Source organism: Pinus tabuliformis, chromosome 4_1, assembly GCF_031772625.1.
Source record: "Pinus tabuliformis cultivar Carrire ecotype Pingquan chromosome 4_1, CPIR1, whole genome shotgun sequence".
Lineage (NCBI taxonomy): Eukaryota > Viridiplantae > Streptophyta > Pinopsida > Pinales > Pinaceae > Pinus > Pinus tabuliformis.
In genome coordinates this window covers 432,763,475-432,787,728 of record NC_142303.1, presented here as the reverse complement: position 1 = coordinate 432,787,728, position 24,254 = coordinate 432,763,475, and the positions used below count along the sequence as shown (strand labels likewise).

Below are 24,254 nucleotides of genomic sequence, written 5' to 3'. Positions count from 1 at the left end.
CGTTTGAATGGAAATTGATGCAAGTACAAAGAAGTGAGACCTATGACCTATGACCTATGGCTTACTACAGTGCACAATGTTGGGTGTGGAACCTAATTATCTTCCGAATTGTTCAGAGGTTTTTTTTTCAGCCATGGTTATGTTAGAAGTTAGAATTTATGTTAATTTAGGGTTTTTTTCCCTAGAAGGAAGCCCTCAATTTATATGAAGGAATTGTATTGCGGCCATGTACTATTACTCTGTGTGAGAAAGAGAGAGGAGATTGTGTGAGAGTGAAGAGGAAATTACAACGGATTTGTTGTAGGTTGTATCTTTTCATTTTGCTAGATAATATAAAAGGAAGGTCTGACTGTTTCTCCATGGACGTAGCCTAAATTGGGTGAACCACACATATCTGTGCCTCTCTTGTTTTATGTTTTTCTATGTTTTTGTTTCCACAATGTTTTATGTGTTCCATTGCTCTGTTATTTAATTTCCAACACATAAACCCTCTATGTTTCTTCCTATCCACTCTTTTCTACTCTACTCATCTATGGAACAAAATACACTCCAATAGAATAGAACCCCTTTTCCTCCTAGTTGCTTGGTTATAACATACCTTGATAGCCTGCTAGTGGTTACGTTTGACTCCTTCAAATAACTAGAGTTACAATATCAACTCTTCTATAGTATTCTTCATCATGATCATGTGGCTAGCCCCTTTTCCATGAATAATGGGAGCTAACATGTCATCCTCTCAAATCATGGTTGTTACACAGTAATTTGTCACTGTCTCCCTGTCAGTCTTCCTTCTGTGTCATGAGTCCAAGTTAATCATGCTCCTGCTCTCTAATGTTGCCAAATGACCCACTTTGCCAAATTTTTTGCTATCAGCGCGACTGTTGTCAAGACAAACGCGCTGACGGGCGCTCCATAACAGACGGAATGCGCTACCAGTTTGGAATTAATAGTGCTTGGAGTGTTGCTGCTAGTGTGTGAATTTGATAGGTAGTTGGTGTGACAAGTGTGAGATTGCTAGAGAGCTTAAGGAAGGTTGTGAAGTGTTTCTTTCTTGTGTAAACTTGTGTGAGAGATAGTTTTTGTCTTGGGAGATCTACCTCCAAGGGTGAATGCTTGAGAGACTTGCTGGCTGGACCCTCTTGAGAAGGATTCGACGTCAGAACTTTGGTTGTATTCTTCTCTGTTATTTACCAATAATAGATGACTATCATTATGGTTCCACTCTCATTGTTTCATGTTTGATGTTGAGTTATATCTTTTCTGACTGATATATAATTGCATCTACTATATTTTACACTTGTTTTCATGTTGTTCTTTGCATGTGCAGGTATCTAATCACGGAGATCGTGTGGATCGTGACCAGCCAAAGCAAAGGAACGAAGGCGACATCTCTTCGACGAATACTAGCGTTGGAATCCAAGTAGGTTCTCACCATCTACTTTTTATTTGCAATTAGGAACTTGCGTGATAGCATTGTGTGATTGTTGCTAGACCCGGTCTGGGCTAGTAGGGATCGTCTCTGTCCGCAGAGAGGATTTACCTCCACAACAATTTGGCGACTCCACTGGGGATTTTCTTTACCTTGTTGTTTGATTTGTAAACTTTGGACGGAGCCTGAAGCACGGCCAGGTAGCCTTCGAAACGCTATTGCTCTGCATTAGCGAAGTAGATCAAAGCCACTTCAGTCCATCTCCGGTTTGGTTTACAAACTGAACAGCTTGGAGCTGGTTTTTGTCTTTTTGTGTTCATGTTTTGTCCTTGAGTTTGATTTTTGCTCTCTTTTCAAAGATCGGGGATTAGTTTCTCTGTTTTTGGATTTCCTGGTTCAGTCTGGGAGGTGCCTTGATCGTTTAAAGAGTGATTGCCTTGGTTTGGTAGTTTTTGGCTTGATTGTGCCTGTTTTTTAGTCTCAGCGCGGTTTATAATAAAACAGTCGTGCTGCCATCGCATAGTTGTTTCTTTGACTTCGTGATCATCGCATTTATACATTGAACAGTCGCGACGGTTCTGAAAATCGAACCAACGCGGTTAAGCCGTGTACTTCCGCGCTGACAGCGCTTTGTTGCTACGCGTGGTTTCTGATCAGCGCTTTGTTGCTATGTATCACCCGCGCTGATACCTGTAGAATTGAATTTTTTCAATTCTGCCTCCTGAGCCTGTTGGTTTTGCTATCCCCTGCTTTTTTCACTTGGTTTATGACTTGATTTCTATTGATTGAAGATTGAAGCACTTTCTTGGGAAGTCTTGTTGGGCGGATCTTGGTTTTTGTGTCTTGTGACCTAGTTTTAGCATTCCAATTTCGTTGGATTGGTTTTGTTTGGTTACTCGCTCACAAAGATTCGTTTACTGCTTGCCTTTTGGTTTTGCGAAAACCTTCCTCTTTGCTTGCTTTGCTTGGTTGTCTAGGTGATTGTTATTGAACCAGTCTTTGTATTGTTTCGATTACTTCTCACTACCCGGACACGGATTACAGTTGTTTGGGGTCAACCGGTTCTTTTCACATTTGTTTGTTATTATTTCTCAAAAGTTTGTTTAGTGCACTTTGCCATTGAAAAGAAAACGAACAATCTCTTTTGCGTTGAATTAGTTAATTGAGATTAGAAGCTTTTCATTGATTAAGCGATTTAAAACAAAGAAAAGTTTCGTTTATTTGTCATTAGCTGCATTAGAGTAGCTCTTGTTTGTTTGTGGTCATTTTGTTTGAAAAATCCTTAACTCTCTCGTAGTTAGTATTCATCAAACGAAATGATATTCTTTGGCATATAGTTTGCATTCAGGAAATTGTGAGAGATTACATACGGTAGGACCTGGAAATTGAAACTTAATCGAAGATCAACCATAAAATGAACTGAATGAACTTAAAAACGCATTGGAACATAACGCTCACTGATTAGAGGTCTAGGCTAGAGACGTGCTCCGGCGTCGTTAAACCTAGTCACTGTTGTTTCACACTACGGTTGGGTGATTCCTCCTTTTGTGACTCGATAGTGGTCTAGCACGGACTTGAGCTCCCACGTACCGTCGCGTATATAGGGGAGACCCCACTAGGTTATCATCCTTGATCCACAGGAAGCTGTGCCTGCCGCCTTACAAGCCGTAACGCACCGAACACAGCATTCGGGAAGATTGACTGCCGTACGGGAAGTCCTCGGTTTTCATATGATTGCCAAGGTGTATATGCAGTTTTACGGATTTGTTTGGTAAACCCTTTGCCTAGTCTCTCCAGAGTAGTCACTTTTGATCCTTTTCGGACTCCTTAAAAGAAAAGGCTCACTTGAGCAGTTTGTCACTTCGGGCTCACAAAACATTCGAAGGCGACTAGAGTCACCTTTTTGTCCTTTTCTTGACTCTTAAAACATGAAAAGGTCAAGTTGTGTCCTCGCGTCTTAAAATTCATTTGGCCACGATAAACATTACCTGGTTAGATCTTGTGTGCGTTAGTTTGAGTAGGGTCCTTTATCGTTAGATTCCCTTAGGTTTTGTTCGAAGTTTGTCATCCTGGCTGAACCGTCGACTCCCGTTCCAAGCGAGCAAGGGTCTCCGTCCTCCACTGCTCCTGAGGTACCAGTTGTAAGTGATACTCTTCCTGTTATCCCGAGTATCCAATCGATCAACTCTCGCACTCCGGACGACGAAGGTTACGAAATTCATTGGAACCCCATTTGGGAGCCTGACGAGGACGATATTCCTTTTACCCCCCTGGTGTTTCGTCTCCCATGTCTACCTCTCACATGGATGACACATCTCCTAGAGTAAGTGAGACACCTGTGTTGTCGAATATCGACACTCCCATCCCAGCTACTTCTCCACTCCCCCCACGCTATCAGTCGTTGAGGGATAGGGTAAGTGCCAGGACCCATGCTTCGACCATGTGGGATCCCCATATCACTCCCACCACGGGATCTTTTTTTTCACAAGTCCACACTACACCTGTCACTTCAGTTCTGACGAATCCAACTGTTTGTGTAGTGCATTCAACTCCGGTTGTTAGTGCCGTAACAACGTCTTCAGCCTTGAACACTGGTGCTGGTCCCCCTCACAGTCAAGTGAGTAATGGCCAGCCGGCACTCTCACCTAGAGTTGTCCACCCTGCACAAAGTGCACCACCCTCTTCTGGTCTCGTTCCAGGAGGAGGGCCATATGATGCTTCTGGACAAGCTGTTCAGGATCCGAATGCGTAGGGTCCATTCTTTTATTACGATTCTACCGGTCAATACCTTCAACTTTCTCAACCCTTGCCTACTCAACCTATTGTTGAGGTTTCGGTACCATTATCCATTGCTTGGAACCCTGGTACCACTTCTTTCCATGGAGGCCAAGCAATGCCTGCATAGCTTCAAGGACTGCCTAACCAAGGTCAACCATCTTATGTGCAAACCCCCCAAGGGCAACAATATTATGGCCAGTCTTACCCAGGACAATCTGGGGGCCCACAAGGACAACCCTATCAGGGACGACCTTCAACCGCTGGTGGTCCATCTTTTACTTATCTGAATCAACCTTCTGGTTATCTGGGGCAACCTGGTACCCAGCAAGGTTACCCGTCTGGACAACCAGGACAACCTTATATCCAACAAGGCCAACCTGGTATCCAGCAGGGTTATCCCTCTGGACAAGCTGGACAAACTTATATTCCACAAGGTCAACCGGCAGTCCAACAGGGGTATCCTTCTGGGCAAGGGGGGCAGCCTTACATCCAGCAGGGCCAACCCACTGCTCAGCCTAGTCATCCTTCTGGGCAAGCGGGCCAGCTTTCCGCACAGCAGGGCCAACCCACTACCCAGCTTGGTCATCCTTCTGGACAGCCTGGCCAACCTCAAGGTCAACCGGCCGTCCAGCCCGCCCAACCATCTGTTCCGCAAGGACAACCCTCGGTTGCTCAAGGACAACCTGGTACCCAGCAAGCTCATCCTTCTGGGCAAACGGGTCCGTCCCAAACCCAACCAGGCCAACCTTTCGGCCAGATGGTCTAAGCTCAACCTGTTCAACGACATCCTTCTGGGCTCCAGACTCAAATTGGTTATCAAATGCAAGGAGGGCCACAACCCCAACCTTCTTACCAAGCGCAGCCTTCTTATCAGGCTCAGTATGGAGCTCAGCAAACGTATGGCTACCAGCAACCCTAGGGGCAAACTCAATTTACCCCTTATCAAAATTATCAACAAATGCAGGTCACTCCTTACCAGAATTATCAGCAACAGTACGTTGCACCTGCAGGTCAAGTTGTTAATCCATGGGGTGCTGGGGGGCAGACCCAGGGTCAACTGTCTGCATATGGACAGAATCCTTATGGACAGAATCCATATGGACAGAACCCCTATGGACAAAATCCCTATGGGCAGAACCCTTATGGGCCAGGCCCGTCCGGACAAAGTCCATGGGGGAAACCACCACCTGGTTGGAACCCTGGTACTACCTCTCTTCCACAGCCACAAATGTCCTTTAATCCTTAGTTTCCTTTCTTAACGACATTGGAACTTCCAGATGTGTCCAAGTTGACAAATGATCCCATTCTTCATAATCCATATTGGCCACCAGTTCCAACTAAAATACCCGGTGACTGCCCGAAATTCGATGGCAAAGCTGGTGAGGACCCTCAAGCCCATGTCATGACCTATCACCTTTGGTGCTCATCCAATTCATGGCTTGATGACTCCATCCGGCTCCGCCTTTTCCAGAGGACTCTCACCGGATCGGCCGCTAAGTGGTATATTGAGTTGAATCGCAGAACATTTCAAGATTTCAACTCGCTAGCTATGGCATTCCTAACTCATTTTCAGTTACCCATTCGGTATGAGACAGGGACACATCTCCTTACGTCTCTCAAACAGGACACGGCCATGCATATATCCAATCATATACATGAATGGAGACGGCGTCGTCGCTTGATCAAATTTTGGATTCCTGATCAGCTCCTGACCAATTGGTTCACGACTTCCTTCGTCCCTGCAATTGCACGAGACATCGCCATGGGAGCTTGTGTAACTGAAGAGCAGGCTATCGCGCATGCTCAGTACCTTGACTTGGTATATTCTCAGTCAGGTACTTTATATGATTATTTTCCAGACGCCCCGAGACCCGGAACATCCAAGGCTCCGCCAAAACCATCTGTTGACGGTGTTATTGGCTCTGTAAACGCGTCTTCAAAGAAATCATCCGCGAACCCTTGGAAGCAAAAACAGAATGCTTCTAATGGAAACACTTCTCAGGGTCAATCTAATTCTGGAAGTACCTCCGACGTAAACGCCGTTTAGTCCACCACGGCGGATAAATCCTCGAAAGGGAAAAAGAAAGGGAAAGCCAAGAATAAATCCGAACAGCCCAAACAGGACTCCCCTAAACCTCCACCTGAGGAAGGAGCCAAACGTAAACCTAAGTATCCTTGTCTTATCTGTGATGAGGATCACTACACTAAAGACTACCCTAGGCGATTCGAAGTTAGTCGATTATTGAAAGGTGCTCCTGGGACTCCCGCTGTGCTTAAAGAACCTTTCCCTTCTCAGCAAACTCAAATGGTGGCAGATCCATCGCAACCCTCTTCTTCATTCGGCTCTCAAGTCTTCATGGCTGGGATGATTCCCATCCATGTCTCTACTCGAGCGAAAGAATATCCATCTCATGCCGGTAAAGAGCCGGAGGTCCCCTCCAGCACTCCTCCGTCCAGTTCTGGTCCACTCCACATCGAACGACCTAACACTGAGATGACGATCCGACCCCCTCCAAAAGGTGTACTCCGGAAATCTTCTTACAACCCGAATGCTCGTGCTGCTCAGCACTACAGCATTGTTGAGGACTTAGCCCAGGCTCCGTCTACTATGTCTGCTCTAGAAGTCCTCCAGAGCTGCCCCTCCCAGAGGAAGTCCTTGCTATCGGCCATCGGTGGCATAGACCCGGCTGACTCGGATCTGATTTCTTTTGATCTCGAGGGCTATACACCGAGACTGCCTCACCAAATCGCTTTCCTTATACAGGTCATCATCAATGGTAAAACGATTCATCGTACAGTCATTGATGAAGGTGCCTCAACTTGCATCATGTCTGTTGCTTGCTGGAAAGCTATTGGTTCTCCAACATTGAGCCAGTCTCCTACGACGTTAGAAGCCTTTGATGGAAGAGAGTCCCGTCCTTACGGTATCCTCCAACGCTTGCCCATCTCCTTGGAAGGGAAGACAGTAGAAGTGGAGGTCGAAGTTGTCGACGCTAATCTTACCTACAACCTCCTCCTCGGACGTAGCTGGACATACGCCATGCAAGCCGTGGCTTCCTCCCTTTTCCGTGTCATTCGTTTCCCTCATCAAGGGAAGATTGTCACGGTGGACCAGCTCTCCTTCTTCGCCTCTTCTTCTGAAGGTAATGTGTCGTTCGTAGAGCATACCTCTAAATCATTCGAGAGTGTGGGAGCCGGACTCTTTAAGGATCCCGCCCTTATGGGTGTCTTTCCCCTTCCACCTCCGAATCTCGCCCCTATTAACATGATTTCCGTGCGTTCTGATCCGTGGGTCCTCCCTCCCGCTAATCAGGTAGAATCCTGGGGCGATATGATGCCGTTGAGTCCTGCCGAGCTCAACTACGTCGAAATCGTTGCTGTATCGGCTCCCCCTCCCGAACCTGCTCTTCTGAGCAGTGTTCCCGATTCGTATGTTCATTTCCCTTGGCTTGGAGATGATGCTACTTCGGATCCATTAAAGGAAATATTTCCTTCCGATGAAGCCATCATAGAGACCATGTCTCTTGAAGAGCCCCCTTGGTCAGATCATCACCACCGCTCTTCTTTTCTCCCTGCCCATCAGGAAATGATCGCATGTCTCGAACAGTTTGCTTCGTGTATCCCATCCTCGCCCCTTCAAACACCTATTCAAATCTACCAAGTATCTTCTGAGGGCAATATGGGAAACATTACGCAAACCCAACCCATCGACATCTCTGTGAAACCAGGGATTGTCGAGCACATTTACATTGGAGTCACTTGCACTCCAGAGGAAGTTCAACTCTACACTGACCTATTTCGCGAATTTCGTGATGTCTTTGCTTGGTCCTACGAAGAGATGCCCGGCATCGACCCTAGTATAGTGGTGCACGAGATACCTACGTATCCAGGTGCTAAGCCTGTTCGTCAGCGCCTACGCCCTGTGCACCCCCGAAAGGCCGCAGCCATCAAAGCAGAAGTCGAAAAGCTTCTCAAGGCTGGTTTCATTTACCCCATTCCACTGACGGATTTGGTTTCTAATATAGTCCCTGTGAACAAAAAGCAGGGCACTATTCGAGTCTATGTTGATTACCGTGATATCAATCGCACCTGTCCTAAGGATAACTTCCCTACACCCTTCATCGATCAGCTCATTGATGAGTGTGCAGGAAGCGAAATTTACTCGTTTATGGACGGTTTTTCTGGATATAACCAGATCAACATTGCGCCCGCTGATCAACATAAGACGGCTTTTATCTGTCCTTGGGGCACTTTTGCCTATAAGAAGCTCCCTTTCGATTTAAAGAATGTCGGCGCTACCTTCCAACGTGCAATGTCCTATGCCTTTCATGACATTCGTCACATTGTACAGTTGTACCTGGATGATCTTCCAGCTCATTCAGTCAAGCGTCAGGACCATCCTTCCCATCTTCGCGAAATCTTTCTCCGCTGTCGACACTACCGTATTCGGCTCAATCCTCATAAATGTGTCTTCTGCGTTGAATCAGGCCGACTACTCGGGTTTATCGTCTCCCGAGAAGGCATCCGTCTGGATCCCCTCAAAGTCGAGGCCATTCTGAATCTTCCTCCCCCTGCTTCTTTGCAGCAGTTGCAGAGCTTGCAGGGCAAAGCAAATTTCCTCAGACGATTCATTCCGAATTATGCCGAGGTGGCTAAAGGTTTTACACAATTACTAAAGCGAGACACACCCTTTCATTGGGATGCTACCGCCCAGGAGTCTTTCGAGCGTCTCAAGGGTCTCCTTGTTTCCGCTCCATTATTGAGACCTCCGAACTACCATCGTGATTATACTCTCTATCTGGCCGCCGCCGATACCACTATCGGCATGGTTCTAGTGCAGGATGATGATGATGGCAATGAGCACGTTATCTATTACCTCAGCCACAACCTCCTGGATATGGAAACTCGCTATGCTTATGTTGAGAAGTTGGCATTGGCCGCTGTGTGCGCCGTCCAACGTTTCCGGCATTATATCCTGTTGCGCACCACGACCGTGATTTCTGACTGCAACCCGATGACGTACATTTTGTCACGTCTGTTGCTGGGGGGCAAATACTCAAAATGGATTGTAATCCTCCAAGAGTTTAACTTGGAATTCACTGCTGCCAAGTCTAAGAAGTCTCTGGTCTTTGCTGAATTGCTGTGTTCTTTGTCATCTCCTTCTGCACCCTCTCTTTCAGAGGATCATATCCCAGACGAAACTCTTTTTCTTATTAGCACCCTCGATCCCTGGTACGGGGATATTATCATTTATTTACAAACATCCTCTTTCCGCCCCGCTGTATCCAAAGATGCTCGGCGGCGGATCCGCCATCAATCTCAACCCTATCGGATCATAGGGGACACCCTGTACCGTCTCGGCGTTGACTCCGTTCTCCGTCGATGTCTTACCCTCGAGGAGGCTGAGAAAGTTCTGAATGACTACCACTCTAGCGCCTGTGGTGGCCACATGTCCGGATATGCCACAGCTCAAAAAATCCTTCGCGCTGGTTATTTCTGGCCCTCCATTTTTAAGGATTGCATTCTTGCTGTCTGCTCATGTCATGCATGCCAGATATACCAGCGGAAGATGCATGCGCCACCGGCCCCGCTGCACCCTGTAGTGACCGTAGGCCCTTTTGCAAAATGGGGCATTGATTATACAACCTGTAAGCCTCGCTCGGCCGGGGGGCATGGGTTTATTATCATTGTCGTCAATTACTTTACAAAATGGGCTGAGGCGATGCCCACATTAACTGAAGACGGTCATACAGCGGCGCAGTTTTTGTTCAATCATGTTATTACGCGGTTCGGAGTTCCACAGGCCATTGTCACAGATCACGGAAAGCATTTCCGTAATCACATGATGATTGAATTGACAACCCAACTAGGCTTACGGCATGATAGTTCGACCCCGTACTATCCTCAGTCTAACGGCCAGGTTGAAGACTTGAAGAAGATTTTGGTTACGATGCTTCAACGTATTGTTGACATGCATAAGTCTAATTGGCATCTGATTTTGTTTCCCGCCTTGTGGGCCTACCGAACCTCTGTGAAGGATGCCACCGGTTTCACTCCATTTCAACTAGTTTACGGACTAGAGGCTACCCTTCCTATAGAATGTGAAATTCCTTCGTTGAAAATAGCCGTCGAGTTGCTTCCCAACACTACTCCGGTAGAGGAATGGCTTCTTTATCTAGAACGGTTAGATGAGACCCATCGTTTAGCCTCTCTAGCCATCGAAGCTCAAAAGAAGAGAGTCAAAACTCATTTTGACCATACCATTCATCCTCGCTCCTTTGTTGAGGGAGACCTTGTCCTGCTATACGGCCAAGCAAATGACAAGCTGGGGGAAGGCAAAATCGAGCCCATGTGGCTAGGCCCTTACATTGTAAAGAGAGTATTGCAAAAAGGGGTGTACGAGCTAGTTGACTACGAAGGTAATCCTCTTCATAAGCCCCGCAATGGGCTGTACTTGAAAAAGTACTATGCACGATTCATGCGCTTCGACTTATACATGCGTGTGTCTTAGCAAGTGTGTGTGTGTGTGTATGTTTTCATGTTTTTGGCTTGGTGTGAAAAGCGTGATTGATCCTTATTGTGTTTTTGCTTCTTGTGCAGATGTCGGGTGCACCTTATATTGGTTTTGCTGATGGTGCCTGCCGCAGCACTCGTAATTTGTCCTCTGCGGCGTGGGTGATCTACGATCCTCACGGTGAGTTGATAGATCTTCAAGGTGTGTGTTTAGGTTGTACTACAAACAATGTCGCTGAATATAGTGCTGTTATTGAATTATTAGCCGAGGCGATTAATCTCAATATTCGTACATTGGTTGTTAACCTAGACTCTCAACTTGTCGTCCATCAGCTCAATGGGCGATATTCCGTCAGAGACCGTCACATTTTAAGGTTGTACTTACGTGTTAAATTGTTAGAAAGGAATTTTGATTTTATCACATATCAACATATTCCACGACGATTAAACACATTATCTGATGCATTGGCTAATCATGTATTAGATAGACATTTGCGTAATTTATAATCAAAACATCATACAAGCAAGCACATAAAAGCACAATAATAAACCATAGGAATATGTATATATATATATCGTGTGGCGCACCAAGGCGCTCAAAAAATAAGTGTATATGTCTAGATAAGGCCTGTGTTCTCGGTACATCTGAGACACATGTCTCTCAAAAAACCATCAGTAGGAAATAAAGACCTAGATGTCTACTGTGGTGGGTTATGCTCTCTATAATCTGCAGCCGCCCGTGCCACCCGCCTCAAAAGGCGGTGCATCCTGGGTTCTACCCCCACTGTATGGATCTGAGATGCTATGGGGACCTCCTCTATCCCCTGGTAATCTGGAATCCCTGCCAGTAAGCCCTCGAGGTTCTGTATCACAGTCTCCATCGTATCGACTCCCGGAGGAGCCAGGGCCAGAGCTCCGATGCCCTGTGCATCCCTCCGCGCCTCTGGGGCCAAACCAAGGGGTCTCGCCGGTCCTACATCTGCATACCATAGCATTCATCGTTAAGACATGTACATGAAAAATCAAAAACATTAACAAAAATAAAAAATCAAAAAGAGATCAAGTGGCTTACCACCATCGTCCCACTGCTCTCCAGCAGGCAGCGGCATGTCTGGGTCTCCACGGAAGTCTATGCCAGCATATGGCCAGTCCTTCACAAAAATAGTCTGCCGATCCAGCCACTCTCGAAAGTATACTCCCCATGCCACTGGTCGGCCGCCACCTCCTCGTGGCATTGCATGGCCCCATCGACTGGCCCTCGTCTCTTGGGGGCCTCTAGGTGGATCCACGACCATGTCCTGTAGCTGTAATGCCGGTACCCGCTCCAGCATGAGTGGGACTAAAATCGACCCATAGCCAAACTGCTTCGACTCACCACGTCGGCAGTTGGTCAGTTGTCTCTTCATACTGGTTGTTACTGCTGCTGCCCAGTTAAATATAGTAGGATTTAAACATTCGAGAGCCAATAGAAGATGGGTCTTCGAAGCCTCGTGATTGGCCAAGGAGCCCGCTGCCCAGTCACCATGAAGAGTATGGTTCGAAGGACGATGTCCTCCACCATAGGAATAGCTACTTTCCCACTCCGCGTCTTGCGTGCCTGTGGGCACACCCGGGCCATCAGCATATCCAGAGTTTCACCACTAGGTCGTTGCCCCTCCAGAATGGGAATCTCACCTCGACGTGATAACTCGGTCAAAAAATAGATATCTGTATAGTCGAACTCAATGTCTCGGCCTCGAATCACAAATTTCCCATCAGTGGGATTCCAGGCTCTGATCAGGAACTCGAGAAGGTCAGGCTGTGCTCGCAGGCGCGGAGTTAGGAAGAATTTGAGCAACCCGCATGCCCGCATTGCATTACGGCACCCAGCATCAGCAAATGCCGCTATATCCTCATTATCATGAGCTCGCTCCTGCCAAACAAATGCCATTTTACCCTGCATGATCACAAAAATTCATTAGGGCCCTGTCCATAAAGTTTTATACGTTCAATTTGTTAAAAAACTTGTTTCGCGGCGTCAGCGCGACTGTTTTAAAAACAGTCGCGCTGATCATGGCGCCCTTTGATATTTTTCCTGGGTCAGCGCGGAAGTACATCACTCTTCCGCGTTGATCCGGGGGTGGTCTATGTAAACATTTTTCGATCAGCGCGGACCCGATAAGGAAATCCGCGCTGACCGAGAGCGAATTGAAGTTCAAAAAATTCGCCCAAACTAGCACTTCCCACCGTTAGAATGCAGCTAAAATACTTCAAAATGGAGCGCAGAGGAGGGTGAACCTACCTGGAACAGACTTCGGGATGGTTGATGTGTGCACGGAATGGAATTTGGTCCGTCAACCTCGCAGCTCCACCACGTCCTCCATAGCTCCAAATGGTAACAATGGTAAAAAACTTTTTTACCCCCCCTATTTATGGTAAAATTTCATAATTAAGTATTATTTTTCATAAATGTGGGTTTTTTGTGATGTTTTTTACCATGTGCTTGGTGCCAATATAGTTTTACTATGTTTTTATGTGTGTGGTCCGTATTATCTCGAACAGATTTACGCGTGCGGTGTTTCTTGTGCAGATTCTCATGCCGGTGGAATCACGACGGTCCTATACACACTTGGTCCCGAAACGTCGTCTTTAAGCTCTTTTTCGACGTGAAATAAGAAAAGATGGCCGAGCCCCCCTCTCAGCTCGTTAAAAAGAATGAGAGGCGGTCGCCTTTAAAGCACTTTTTTCGACCGTTTAAACTAAAAAAGATTGCCGGGTTTTTGTCGTTTTGAACTCGTTGTTGGTTCCAAAACGACGTACTTCTAACCGCTTTTCTACTTTTTCGAGTCGAATTCACTACTTACGAAAAGTACTCCTCGATCGTACTAGTCGGGCAATTCTTTCGAGCATTGTTTTATACTTTTTCGGGCTCGAGAAACACAACTTTACGAAAAAGGACCCCCTAGAGTTTTCTTTTCTGCTGTCTTTTCAGACTCTCTAAACAGGAAAAGACGCCGAGTTCTTCCTTTGTCAGACTCGTTAAAATTTAATGACATCGGACTCCGTCGAAATGACGCCTTCCAAGCATATGCTATCCCTGTCAAGCTTGTCATCCAAAAATAATCGGGGTACCTGCCAGGAATGGTGGGTAAAATGGAATCATAATTATTGTCGTGTCTGCAGTATGTCGCTCTTGAACATGGCACTTGTCTGCATTCGTGTCTGGGTGGGGACATCTCATCTTGTTTTTACACTAGCCTCCGTGGGTTTGGGTTATCCTGTTTGACCTCTCATCTACTCATTGCCTCGTCACCATGACCTTTGATCCGTTGATGTCAAATACTGCCAAGTCCACTGTTGTGCCGCCGATATGTTCAAGAGAAGTTGACCTCTGCAGAATTACAACCTCCCTCTGATACCTCACATATTTCTGATTCACCACAACATTCTTCCTCTGTCACGTGTCAATGATGTGGGAAACACTATGGCCCACCTTTGATCAAGGTCACTTCCTGTCGACTTCAGCTCATTATCCAGGAAACTGATCTAGAGACTCCCTTCGGTGCCTTAGATCCTGCATGCCTCAATGGCAGGTTCTTCGTGTTCGACACGAGGTTTTCATCATTGGCCTCCGATCGAATGATTTTGCAGGTGTTCGACGCCAGCTCATTGATTCGCACGCCGTGGATTGTACCTATAGTACCTTGAGGACCGTTGTCATTATTGGTGGTCCCTCTCGCGTCTGTTAACAGTTTTCATCATTGACTGGTAATCAAACGATGTTCTTGCATGTTCGACTTCAACTCCCATATTCACATGCTTGGACTTGTACTTTGTTCGGGTCGAGATGGAGCGCAAGACCCTGGATTTTGTCTATTGCAATCCAGGTTGCGATTTTATGGATTATTATAATCATTACATGACTCATTGATGGATGGTTGCGCCCATACCTGAGTCTTCATGGATGGCTGCGACCATACCTTTATTATCATCATGGTCTCTTTAGCTGGGTGGCTGCGTCCATACCACAGACCTCCTTCGTATGTCTTTTGGATGGCTGCGCCCATGCCTGGACTACATGTAATCGATTATCAGAGCTATCAGATGTACATACGTGAAGGTTCTTCCTAGTGGTGTTCCAGTTCAGCCAATTTCGTAAATCATTTCACCCTTCCCACTCTCTCGGGCTTCATGCTTTAGGGGGCATCTGTTACACAGTAATTTGTCACTATCTCCCAGTCAGTCTTCCTACTGTGTCATGAGTCCAAGTTAATCATGCTCATGCTCTCTAATGTTGCCAAATGACCCACTTTGCCAAAGTTTTTGCTATCGACGCGACTGTTGTCAAGATAAACGCGCTGACGGGCGCTCCATAACAGACGGAATGTGCTGCCAGGGCGGAAGAACACAGGTTTCCCACGCTGGTCGAATTTCAAGTGACAGCGCGTCTGTTATTCATACCTGATCGCGCTGACATGACCTTCTTTGTTATTCAGCTGCGATGTCAGCGCCCAAGTGCAGTTATGGACCCTCGCTGATCCAGTTTAGGCAAGTTTGTTCTAACAGTCGGCCTTCTAGATGACTCCAGACCTGGTTGTTGGCCTTGTAAATGTCGCCCTCCCTTCTCTGGCATGTCTGTTTCGTCATTTGAGCCACCTTCCTTGGAGATAAGCTCATCCTCCCACCATTCATGGAGACTCCTTCTCCTATTTAAGCCTCTACCATTGCCATGAGCAGCTAGTTTGGAATTGATAGTGCTTGGAGTGTTGCTGCTAGTGTGTGAATTTGATAGGTAGTTGGTGTGACAAGTGTGGGATTGCTAGAGAGCTTAAGGAAGGTTGTGAAGTGTTTCTTTCTTGTGTAAACTTGTGTGAGAGAGAGTTTTTGTCTTAGGAGATCTACCTCCAAGGGTGAATGCTTGAGAGACTTGCTGGCTGGACCCTCTTGAGAAGGATTCGACGTCAGAACTTTGGTTGTATTCTTCTCTGTTATTTATCAATAATAGATGACTATCATTATGGTTCCACTCTCATTGTTTCATGTTTGATGTTGAGTTATATCTTTTCTGACTGATATATAATTGCATCTACTAGATTTTACACTTGTTTTCGTGTTGTTCTTTGCATGTGCAGGTATCTAATCACGGAGATCGTGTGGATCGTGACCGGCCAAAGCAAAGGAACGAAGGTGACATCTCTTCGACGGATACTAGCGTTGGAATCCAAGTAGGTTCTACCATCTACTTTTTATTTGCAATTAGGAACTTGCGTGATAGCATTGTGTGATTGTTGCTAGACCCGATCTGGGCTAGTAGGGATCGTCTCTGTCCGCAGAGAGGATTTACCTCCACAACAATGGTGGTAAAAATAGGAAGATCATCTTATAATTTTCATAAATTTTGCATACGCCCTTGGAAAGGTATCTATGTTTAGAATAGTGCTAGGTTGTGGCGCTTAAGCAACAAAGTTTTACCCCCCACACCCCCCCCCCCCAAGGAAAAAAAAAAAAAGGCACACTATTTAATGCCTCAAACTGCTTCCAGAAGGTTTCACACCCCAATTCACTGAACTAGGACCTATCAATAAAAATGTTCGTATGAGTTGATTCCTCTACTTTTTCCACTATAAAAGCATCAAGATGGATGAAAAATAATACAATGATCCATTCCATATCAAATTTAATCCCAATCTTATGCAAAAGTTATTAATATCCATCAATTGTCTCATACTTTATAAAAATTTTGCTTCAATTTCATCCTAGTATTTCCCCCAATCTTGTGGCCCTATAAGGCCAAGCTTAAGAAAGATTTTCTCTGGGATCAACCTCTAAAATGTTTTCTAGAATAATATTATCTATGGAGCCAAGCTTAGATTGTGCTTGTAAGGTATCTCAACTTTTCTATACTCTAGATTGATTATCATGATGGTGTTTTGAGACTCAAATGCATTTTTTATATAGCCTCAAGGTGAGAATCGAGAATCTTTGGCTAACAACTTATCCTTCTAAAGAACCCCTACGGACCATCATAGAAATTATTTATTACAAGAAATTCCAACCCTAGTTAGGTCACTTTTCTAATCTAACTTGAGTTTGATGGCCTTTCAAGATTTCTAACTACTTTTGACCAAAAAAAGGTTTCTTCCACTTACATAAGCACTAGAGTGGCCAACAAGTTTTGAAGGTTGATATCATTCCATATTTTGCAACCATAAAAAAAATATTTGATTTATATTTCAATTTCGAAAATGCCCCACCCTCCTTTTCAGGGTCTAGCATATCACAAAGACATTAACTAATCTTAACAAGTGTAATATGCACTGCTTAGTACCTGCCTCTTATGCAAAAAAGTAAGAAGTTATTATAACTAAGATAAAATGAATACTACGATATTTCAAAAGAGATTTAGGCTATAAATAGGAAAATTTAATATTATTATTTTTTAAACTTCTTAGTCTCATAAAGATGTTGGATAGAATTGTTTGTATTTTGATGATTACTTGTAGTTTAAGGGTTGTCCTCGTTGCAAATTCAGCTAGTTCACACATACAATAGGCTATAAATAGGAAAAATTAATATTATTATTTTTTAAACTTCTTAGTCTCATAAAGATATTGGATAAAATTATTTGTATTTTGATTATTATTGTAGTTTAAGGGTTGTCCTAGTTGTCGATTCCGCTAGTTCACACATACAATAATGTTTAATAAGATTAAATTTGATTGACAAATTTTTTAAAAAGGTAAAAGAATTGTTTGACTTGCTTTAACAAATTTTTTATATATTTTATTCTTTTTAATAAATCCAATCATAAATCATTCTGCTTTTTATGAGCTTAAAGGTTTAGAAGTTGATTTTGTAACAAATATTTTTAAATTATGATTTAATATGGGTGTATATGGGATATCTATAATAATAAATAAATAGACAGAGTTTAGTTGAATTATTGGATGTTTTGGCCCTTTTAGAGGTACATTTCTGGATCAATTTTGTCGTATATCTAGTAGCTAATTGTAATCAAAATAACATAAAATATATTTTCTTATTCCATTGGAAATATCAACAAGTGAATTTGATAAACCAACTTTCTATATGATTACTAATAATATAATTCATATAATTCCATCTAATTTGATGATAAAAATATTTTAGAAATATTACCTTTTTTTAAATTAGATTTTGATATATAGTAAGAATTAATTATGAAAATTTTAACTTTTAATGCCATATTAAATAATTAATTTTTATGAAACATTTTTTGATATTAATATAAAAAATAATTATTTATTTTATGAAATTATTTTGTGATATTAATATAAAAAATAATTAATTATAAAATTAAAACACAATTGTATATAAAATTTAAATATTAACCTTTAATTACTTAATTAATTAGAAAAAAGAAAAGCTTATTTACATATATCCTTTTTAAATCAAATACATATAAGTTTAACGAAATGTATAAGTCTAAGGGAAAAGGTAAAATGAAAATGTTAATATTGAGTACTTTAGAAATTTTAACATAATAATTTTGATAATTGAAATGGTAACTTTTATATATACTCAAGTGTACCTCAGAAATTAAAATCCTTTGACAACCTTATAAAGGTATTTAGCCTTGTCTCCTTTTCAAAAGATTTGTGTTCCTATATATATAAATAAATTATGCACATTTCACCTAGAAATCAAAATCTTTTGACAACCTTATAAAGATATTTCACTTCAAAAGTGTGATTGTGTATAATACAAATGAAATAAAACAAATTACACCAACATGTATAATATTAATAAAATATATATACTAAAGAAATATATGGAGACATCATATGGTCTTTTGTGTTGAGTGATAAGGCATTCCTCTTATGGAAGTTGAGTGATAAAGCATTTATCTTGCTACCACATGATGCTTGGGATAAAACACGTGTAAAGTTAAAATATTATTTAGGAATCCAACCATTTCAACAGGCGTCTAAGTTAAGTAATTTTGTGTAAATTTAATATTCTTTCAAATTTCTCCTTCACAAAGATCAAAAGCTAATTCCACAAATCTGTTAGTGAAACTAGTAGCCTAGTCTCTTGTTTACAAATCAATGCATGATGGAAAAAATTACACCCCACGCATATTAAACAACACACCAATTATTTATATATATATATATAGATATCTGATTCACATTGAAACAAATTTTTAAATGTTTTGTTCCAATTCCATATTAAACATTTAAAAAATCATATATCTCCATAGTGTTAAGATATAAAAACATTTTTGAATGATTTTTAAATAAAAAAGAGTTGTCTTCAATTACTTTCATTATATTATTTAAATAAAGTTGATTTTAGAATATTTTATTTAAGATAGATATTAAAATAATTTACTTTTAATAAATATTGAAATATTCTTTTATTATTAATTTCTTTTAATATTATATGTAAACTCTATGTGAACATAAGAGATACATTTCTTTTATATTACTCTGTAAAAAAGACATTTTGACAAATAATGATAACATGTCAAATAAATAAAAGTTGTTAATGACATTTTAATTATAAAATATATTAATGATAATATGTCAAATCAAATATTCACAACTCATAAGATGTGATTGAAATTTGATCATAAATATTGACATTGATATGTGTACTGTGACGACACTTGGTAGTATATATATATATTTTTAAATATATATATATATATATATATATATATATATATATATATATATAACCCTATAAAATTAGTCACTTCATCTATATAAACTAATACAAAAATTTAAATTTAAATTTAAAAAATTTCAAAATTTATGGGTTTTTTTTTCAAAATATTAAATTTAATATTTATTTTTTCAAAACTTTAATATTCTTTATAAAATTTATTTAAAATTTCAAAACTATTTGATTAAAAATAAAAACAATATCAAATATAATTAAAATTGTTCCCTACGAATTAACACACATTCTTTTTCATAAATTTGAAATAAAACTTCGAAGAAAGTACTAAACACAATTAGTAAACATAAATGGCACATTAATACATATATGAAATTTGTTAATTAGACATAAAGGTCTTAGATTCCATTTATCAGTGTCCATAGACTGTATTAAAAAAATGTATCAAGTTCACTTATAGTGCAACTGTTTGATTGCTAATTGGGAGTAGGTGGATTATTATTGTTATTTACAAATAAAGAATCCATTCTATTATTTTAGAGCACGAAAATATATTCCTTTCTTTTATTACGTGGGACATACATAGTTGAGCATATAAGCACGTTCTATACTCCCCTTTAGATGATTACGTCAGATGATGTCGTCCATTTATAATGTACTTCAAAGTTTTTCAAGTAATTTGGGCTTATTTTTTCAATTAATTTTGTTCAGAAGTGAGTATGGAATTTTAAAAAGTTGTATTAGAGTTATTCACTTCTAGAGAGAGAGTGTGTTAATGGTTAAGTGGGGAGATTTGTTTTCCACAAGTTTGATGATCTAATTTTAGGTAAGAAATCACAAGTTTGATAGTCTAATTTTAGGTAAGAAATCAGACATGATTTTTTAATTGAAAGAGAATATTAGAATTATTCAAGTTGTATAATTAGAATAAGTGAGATTTTTAAAAATATTAATAAATTTATACATTCAAAAAAAATAATTTAAATAATGTAATATTATGATTTGATCAATAATTATCTTATTGAAATTTAAATTATCTATCTATTAATTTGTTTTCTTATATTTGAGAAAAACAAACTCTTAATTAATAATAAGGTTTTACTTTAAAACCAAAAAAATCTTTCAACCTAGATAGTATTTAAAAGAAAGGAAATATCCTTTATGGTATGTGCTTTTTAATAATATAATCTTAATGCTATACATGAAACCATTAAACTATATATTCTCTTAGCTGCGATTTAACTTTTTAACTAAGAGGTTAAAACATAACATGTCTTGAAAATGTGATTTCTTTATTATTATTTGGCAAACAATAGCTACAATAAAAGGTTATAATAATACAAATTATTTTTAAAATAATTGTTAATGTGTGAATATATTTTTCCCCCTTAAAAAATTAGATAATATATAGTGTATTTAAATATGATTAAGTTTTTTTTGGTTAGCTTGGATGATCTTCTAGCTCACTTGGGAAGTCATCTTCAATGAGTTGCCAATATAAGTGCATAGGAGCCTGCTCTAGTAAGTTCTTCTCACTTTTGACCACATGATGTAATTATTTTGATTCAATATGTAATTCAGGGTCAAAAAATTAGATAATATATAGTGCATTTAAATATGATTGAGTTTGATAATATATAGTGCATTTAAATATGATTGAGTTTTTTTTGTTATCTTGGATGATCTTCTAGCTCACTTGGGAAGTCATCTTCAATCTGTTTCCAATATAAGTGCATGGGATCCTGCTCTAGTGGCTTCTTTTGACTTTTAACCACAAGATGTAGTTATTTTGATTCTATATGTAATTCAGTCTCAAATTGTTCTTGAAATTTTCTACCATAGTTACTTTATTTTGATATATTTACTCTTAAATTATTAGTCAGCAAATCTGATTTTGCTTAAAACAGATAAAACCAATAATAATATGAACTATAATATTTGAAATAATATATTTTAATATTTTAAAATAATATAAAATTATTTTTTAAATTAATTCATTAAAGCAACTTTTGCTAGAATCCTTATAAAAAAAATCCATAATTTTGTGGAATTAAAAAGATATATATAATTATTTTTAAAATAAAATAAATATTTATAATTTATTTACCGTTAATAAAAAAAAGATATTTAAATTTATTTATTAAAAAAAATCTAAATATTGGCCGCAACTAACTTTGGTGTTCCACTTTTACTAAACTTTCATTTCATTTATTAAAAAAACTAAATATTGGCCGCAACTAACTCTACTCTGGTGTTTCCTTTTCACTGAAATTTACTTTAATTTAATTGTTTTAATCATAAAATAATACTTAATTTTTTTTGGTTTATTTTTTTTATATAATTAATTTTAAAAATAAATGAAAATTGTCTTTTATACCAGTATATAGTTTTGTCTCTAATAAATTAATAATGATAATGAAAAAAATATAAAAATATGCTAGATCAAAAATTTTATTATGAAGTGAAATAAATTAAAACTACTTATGAAATAGGTGAATAAGAATAAAAATAAAGATGTTACTTATATTTATAAAAATAAATTAATTAAAATGAATAAGAATATATTTAATTTAATTAGATGTTTTTGTTAAATTGATTAATAATTATAAAAGATATTATCAAAGTTATAGTTTTATATATATATATATATATATATATATATAAAACTATAACTTTGATTATATATATATATATATATATATATATATATATATTTTGTTGAAATAAATTATTATGTAACATAGTAGCTACTCTTGTCGCTTAGTTTAAATATAGTTAAATTATAGTAAAAATACTGAATTCGAATTAGTGTTAAGGTTTATAATTCCATCAATTTGAATTTTATTGATTGATAAATCTTTATTTGGGCAATGAAAGAGCAAAGCCCTAATTTCAAAGCTTATGCAAACATAGCTTTAAAAAACTATAATATGTTATGGGTGCATCTACATTTGAACTACATTAGTCCTCTAAATCAAGATTGCCTATCCAAATCAAGAATTATATATTTTATTTCTTAAATATTTGAATAAAATATTCAATAAAAAATTCTTTTAATATAATTATTAACTTATAAAAATACATAAATTTAATTTTTAAAATTTTAATTTATATATGATAAAAATAAATAATAACACTAATTTATTATTGAGTTTATAAAAATAAATATGTTTTATTTTATTAAAATTTAAATTTACATTTTAACTTAAAAAAAAGTGATATATATATATATATATATATATATATATATATATATATATATATAAATTAAAACATTCAATTAAATTTTTTAATATAATTATTAGTGTATAAAAAATATTTTTTTTTTTCTATATTAAGACTAATCTACGTACCCACGGGAGATTTGAACCGGTGACCTATCGCAAGGAGTGCCTTAACAGTGCACCCATTCACCGTCAATCCAAACCCCCGTGGGCGTGTATAAAAAATATTGATATAACAAAAATAGAGAATATTAAATTAATAAGTAATAATTGTAAAATCACAAATTTCATGTATTTTTGTAATAAGATGTTCAAATTTTTAGCGAATAATAACAGAAATAAAAATTAATATTATATATATATATATATAAAATTTATTAAATCAAAAAAATATATTGACTCAACTAATTAAGTTCAGCGCAATTACCAATTGCAATATCCTGTGGAGCAGCAGGATAATAACAATAATTAATTATTGATTAAATAAAAAATTTAAATAAATTAGAAAGGAATATTAAATAAATAAATAAAAGAAGAGAAACCAAAAGGGAATCGCTTAATTTAATTTTAGTTTAAGGAGATTTCATTTAACTGTGATTTTGGTTAGTTTGTGACAAAGAGTGGTAAAGAATAATCAATGTTAAATTTCTAATTATATACAAATAAAGATAGATGGCACCATTTTCAAGCGGCCGCGCAGCTTACAATTTCCCCATGGACGCATCAATTTCCATTGATGAAAGCCCTCGGAAACCTCACTAATCTCATAAATTTGAGCCAGAGCATATACATTAATCAATCTTTAATGGCAAAATCGCCTGCAGAGGTAGATGAATCTTTTTCTCTAGAAAAGCCCCCAGTCTTTTGTCTGCTCGAACAGAAACCCAAAATCGTCCATAGAGAAATCTAACGGAGGAAAATCCTCTAAATTTAGAGACTCGCCACTGTCCAGATCTTCAAGCAGTAACGAATTCCAGAATGTGGGGCACTGTTCCGCAGAAATCTGTTGGCTGTCAATGCCGGACTCTGCTTCCGAAGAGGAGGTTACCGCGTCCTCTTCTGACGGCAGCCGGAAATCTTCTGTGGCGAACCTGGCTGCGGCGGCTTGAATTTGTGGCGGCGACAGAGAAGAGGGGCATGGAATTTCTGGCAGGGAGTCGGGAAAATTGAATTTGGCCTTCGACCCTCTTAGACAGTACACCGCAAAGTCGTAGGCGCGGGCAGCTTTTTCCGGGGAGTCGTAAGAGCCCAGCCAGATTTTGGCCCTGGAATTCGGCATTCGAATTTCCGATACCCATTTCCCCCATTTTCTCTGTCGGATTCCTTTGAACTGCCGCGACTTCATTTGGCAGTTTTCCGGTCCGCTCGGGCTGGTCTGTTTTGGCAAGGGTTTAACCATGTTGCGGGGGAGTCAGTAAAGATTGAGTCTTAAAACACGGGACTGCGTTAGGGCAAGGATTCGAACTCGGAACCGGCTGCTTCTTCGGCTGAGAATGTTTTGATGGTGCGAAATTGCGAATGGCTGCAAGATTTGGCAGCGTATATATAGTTGCCTGAAACCGTGTGGATTGAGTTGATGCGGTACATGTGACAGTCGTGAGTACAAGCGTGTTAAACGTGTGAATATGCATCGCATTGGAGCATTTCTCAAGTGTACGCTTGCGTCT

At 39.5% G+C, this 24,254-nt stretch overlaps 1 pseudogene; it reads right to left on the bottom strand.

The window, feature by feature from the left end:
• Positions 1-23,275: 23,275 nt before the first annotated feature.
• LOC149176146 (ethylene-responsive transcription factor ERF016 pseudogene) lies at positions 23,276-24,083 on the bottom strand (annotated as a pseudogene).
• Positions 24,084-24,254: the final 171 nt, after the last annotated feature.